The sequence below is a fragment of the Triticum aestivum genome, chromosome 3B, assembly GCF_018294505.1.
Source record: "Triticum aestivum cultivar Chinese Spring chromosome 3B, IWGSC CS RefSeq v2.1, whole genome shotgun sequence".
NCBI lineage: Eukaryota > Viridiplantae > Streptophyta > Magnoliopsida > Poales > Poaceae > Triticum > Triticum aestivum.
Window position 1 is genome coordinate 149,771,292 of NC_057801.1, and position 5,338 is coordinate 149,776,629.

The following is a 5,338-nucleotide window of genomic DNA, read 5'->3' on the forward strand; positions in this document are numbered from 1 at the left end:
GTACTATACATAGAGAGGCCCTCGACACGCTAGCTAGTAAGAAAATGAAGGGAACTATTAAGTACAGAAGTTCGTCATGCATACCGAGAGAAGTGATCGATCGACCTCTCCTTCTCCGAGAGATTGGTCGAACAACAAGTTTTCGTATTATCTATCCGACGCTACTGGCTACATACATATACAATATGTAAGATCTCTTAATTACAATCCCCTAGCAACTGAAATAAACTTCCACATGGTATTCTCCGGCTTTATTGATGACGTGGTCAACAAAGAATCCTGCCAATTCCTCTTGAATTGCTTTCATGCGATCTTGTTCTAGGAGTTCATTCCGCATCTACCACGTCTAATTTGAAGAAGGGGGTTAATTAATACATATATATGAATGAAACTCAACAGAAATGATGGTGTAATAAAATGAAATTGTGAATATTATTGCTTACGCACTTCATATTGCCTTTTAGAGTAGCCCCGCTTATTTTTCAAAGTCGCATTGTAGATGAACTCGCACACGTAGTATCCATATAAATCATTCCCTTGTTCCTGCCAGAAGCACTTTACGAGAAATAGAGGTCAATCAAACTGAAAATGAAGCATTATAAATGGCATTGATGAAAGTATAGCTATAGAATCAACAGGAGATGCGCGCAAGTAGCTAGCTAGTAGTACTTACTTTCGGGTATGTATATCGCAGGTCCTTCGGCAGTCCCGGAGCTTCTGCGGTGAACTGTTTCCAAACCCTGCAAGACAAAGAAAATAATTATTATTACTTGAGATATTAGGAAATGAACAAAAAGTTGCCGATATGGTGCGATAATGATTGATTGAACTTACTTGTTGAGCAATTTAGTCATGTCTGCATAGGTTTTGGGATCTTTTCGTCTCGAGTCTAAGATGGTTACTAGTCCCCGCTCAAGCCTAATCTTCAGAAGAACATAGTGGAAGTTGCGCACGCATGCATAACTCATCAATTACATTACTATAACCTCGCTCAAGTAATAAGGGAAACCGAATATGCACACGACAGTAACACTCACTTGAAGTTGTAAGGAAAGAGTATGGTATCTTTGTTTTGATTTTTGATCAACGATTGTAGCAAGTTGGCCTCGGCCTCTTCGGCGTGCTTTTTAACCTGAATATCATCTATGATATTTGTGTTAATGAACCCAATATCATACATTTCTTGTTTTCTGCACTCGACGATCTTCAATCTGCATAATATATTGAGGATAATTAATTATAAATACATGCAATGAAAGAGCCGAGCTATATATAGAGACTTAATGACAAAAATAGTACTTACAGACAGTAGCAAAAGACCGTTAATTTATCGAGGGCCTTTTGATTGAAGAACGCGAAGAACTCCTCAAATGGAACAGGCAACAGATCAGTTCCAACGAGGTCGTGCTTCTCTTTAATGTTCAGATACAAACTATTCGTCCCCCCAGACTCTCTTCAGGTTTTCATGTACCAATTATGGAATCTTCGCATCATCGGTGTTAGAGATTTTTCATCTTTGACGAGAGGCTTCCCGTACTCATATCTGTGTTCGTCCACCTCCATGAAATCAGGAAGTTGATCATCAGGCAGGTAATCTGATAGATTGTCATAACCGTCCACCGTCCCCGGAGCATTAGCGACGATGTCGCTGCTAGACACATTGAGCGGGGGGCACGATTGATTTGCTTGTTCGCCTAACTGGGCAATTTTTTCGCAGCTGCTCGTTCTCTTGACCTTTGATGTCTGATAGTACTTCCCGACCGCTCCGCTCGGAGATATGTCTGTTCAGTAATGCGCTCATAGTTGGTTCTCGGTGGAGACTTTGCTGGTTTCCTCAGGGCATCGAGAGTGTGCTTTGCTTTCACCGGATCTACCTTCTCCTCCGGAGGTGGATGTCTCTTTGTTTTCAACCCTTCAAAGAAGTCGTCCACTTCGGCCCGCACGATCTTCGCGTTTTCCTCCACGGTCCTCTTGTACGGTAACTTCTCTAGAGGCTTGAGAGGAGGACCGTATCTGTATTGCCTCCCGCCTCTGGCTGTACTGCTAGACGCCGGAGCAGACGGAGCGGCTGCAGCATCTGTCTTCTTTCGTGCTTGCTTATGAGGCGGAGGAGAAGATCTACGATGTGCCGGAGCAGCCGGGGCGGCGGCGGGTCTCTTCCGCCCTTGCTGGCAAGGCGGAGAAGGAGGAGGCTACTGGCTGCTCAGGCGCGCCGACGCAGGCGGAGAAGGTGGCGGAGTGCCGCCACGCGCCGGAGAAGGAGGCCCAGTGCCCTGATCATCACTCGCCGGAGGAGGAGGCGGTGGAGGAGGCGGAGTGCCCTGACTCGCTGAAGGAGGAGGAGGAGGCGGAGGCGTCCAGTTCGGAAGGTTGATGAGGTCCTTCCGCCATAGGCATAGAGTCTTCAGAGCAGAACCCAGCCTAGTCTCCCCTTCACCGGTAGGGTGGTCAAGCTGGAGGTCCTCAAATCCCTCCATTATTTCATCCACCATCACCCTAGCATACCCTTCTGGAATCGGCCAACAGTGAAAATTTGCGCCGGGTTCAGTAGGATAAACAGAGCCAACAGCCGCCTTGACCTTCAAATTCATCCATCGCGTCATAATGTGGCAATTTTGAGACTCCGTGATAGCATCCACGGGATAGCTGGCAGGAGCCGTCAAGACATGCTCCGGCTGAAGCAGCTCAGTGGAAGCCACGCTGCTTCTCCGCTGAGATGGCGGGGTAGCTTCGGGGTAAGCTTCGGCTAGTCGTTTGCTGTGATCTGCTTCTCGTTCCTCTAGCCCCATTACCCTTTCGTGCAGTGCCTGCAGTTGGCCCTGCTCTAGTTTCTTCCTCCTCTCCTGGGTTTTGTAACCCCCTTCGTCTGGAAAACCAACCTTCCACGGAATGGAGCCTGGTGTGCCTCGTGTCCGTCCAGGGTGCTCAGGATTCCCGAGGGCCATTGTGAGCTCGTCCTTCTCCCTGTCTGGAACGAACGTCCCTTATTGCGCTGCATCGATATAGTGCCGAAGCCTGGTGACTGGTATTTTTAGTTGCTCGTCCGTCTAACGGCACTTCCCTGATACAGGGTCCAAGGTTCCGCCAGCCCCGAAGAACCAAGTCCGGCAACGGTCTGGCCAGTTCATTGTCTCTGGTTCGATCCCTTTATCAAATAGATCATTCTCAGCCTTGGACCACTTAGGCTGGGCTTTGCGGTAGCCACCTGACCCCATGCGATGGTAAAACTGCTTCTTTGCAGCATTTTGCTTGTTTGTCGCCGACATCTTCTTACTCTTTTCTGATGTCTTGTGGGCTACAAATGCGGGCCAGTGATCTTTGATCTTCTCATATTTGCCGATGAATTCTGGTGTCTCTTCTTTGTCGACAAACTTGTTCAGCTCTTTCCTCCACCTCCTGAATAGGCTTGCCATCTTCTTAAGAGCACAAGACTTGATTAATTGCTCTTTAACTGGCTTCTCCGGATCCTCCTCTAGCGGTAGGGTGAAATTTTCCTTCAGCTGAGTCCAAAGATCATATTTCTGCATATCATTGACATAAGACACCTCACGGTCTTCCTCCTTAGGCTTATACCATTGCTGGATGTTGATCGGGATCTTGTCCCTAACAAGAAACCCGCACTAAGCAGAAAATGCGTTCTTTGTCCGGATGGGTTCAATCGGTTCGCTGTCGGGCGCAAGTGCTGTGATCTCAAACCTTTCATCCGAGCTCAACTTTTTCTTCGGGCCTCGTCTCCTTACCGAAGTTGTGCTCGATCTGGAGGGCTAGAAAAAGGAAGAAAGACAAGAGTTAATTAATATGTGTACATATACCAAAACAATGAATGCATCAATTAACTAGTCAGCATGGGCTTAACTAATATATATATACCTGGCTGGACTCAGTTCGGTCACCGGAGCAGTTAGCACGGTCTCCTTCTTGTACCTCCATTGGGTCACCGAAGACATCGTGAACATAGCCCTCTTCTTGTACCGGCATTAATGGGCCGGAGCCATCATGAACATAGCCCTCTTCCTCACCGAGTCCTTCCTGACCATCGGTGTCGTTGAGAAATGACGCAACAACATCACTTCCTTGTGCGATTATGTCCCCCAACATCGCTTCTGTTGCTTCGTCTCGGGAGTGCTCCGTAGTTCCTGCAAATATATACAACATGTCAATTATTATTCAAACATGGTACAGATGGATATATATATTAGTGGCAAACGTATAACTAGCTAGCTAATCACAATAAGGAATCATGTTAGTGGCCTTGACGCTGCTTCTCTAGGGTTTGGGGTGGCCTAGATAATGCTTCAAGGGTTTGGGGTGGCCTCGACACAACGCTTCAAGGGTTTGGGGTGGCCTCGACGACAACGCTCTTTTAACTTGGTAAATTTGGGTGGCCTCGAGAGAGTTTGTCGGGTAGGGGCGCGGCGGGAGGGGGTAGGAGACCAACATCGTTTTTTCTCTAGGGTTTGGGTGTCCTCGAGAGTTTTGGTCGAGCGAGAGGGCCGAGGGGGGTGCTGCCGTGGTATAAGTTATCACGGTCGAGAGGGGTATATATATCGACCGCCCCTCATGTCGAAGTTATCCAGGAGGGGGTTATATCGACAACTACGCGACATACATATACATGGCAAAATAATGTTATCGGGGAGGGGGTATCGGTACCCCCCCCCTCGTGTTGAAGTTTCTCGGGAGGGGGTATATCGACAATGACATACCCGATAAAAAATAAGAAGACAAAAGAAGAAATAAAAAAGGAGAAGAAGAAAGGAATAGAAGAGAAGCAATCAAAGAAAAAAAAGGAGAGGAAGAAAGGAATAGAGGAGAAGAAGAAAAAATAGAAAAAATTTCTATTTTTTCTTCTTCTCCTCTATTCCTTTCTTCTCCTCCTCTTCTTTTTCTTCTTTTTTCCTCTTCTTATTTATTTCTCCTCTTCTTCCTCTCCTCTTCTTCTCCTTTGTTCCTCTTCTTATTTTCCTTTTTCCTCTCCTTCTTTTTCTTCTTCTTCCTTCTTTCTAGCTAGATATATAATACTTTTCTAAAAGTGTAACTTTTGCATATATAAAACTTTTTCTTCTTCTTCCTCCTTCCTTCTCTTCCTTCTTCCTAAATATATAAAGCTTTTCTAAAATGAAACTAACCTAAAATTAATGTACTAAATCAGAGAACATTAATGTACTAAAATTAATGTCTTTTTAAAACACCATGCATATTAGAATTGAAAAAATACATACATTCATATAAAAAACATGTAAAAAATACATACATACATATATGAACATACATAAGAAATACATATATCTAAAAAAATACATACATACATATATGAAAATATAAAAACATCTAAAAA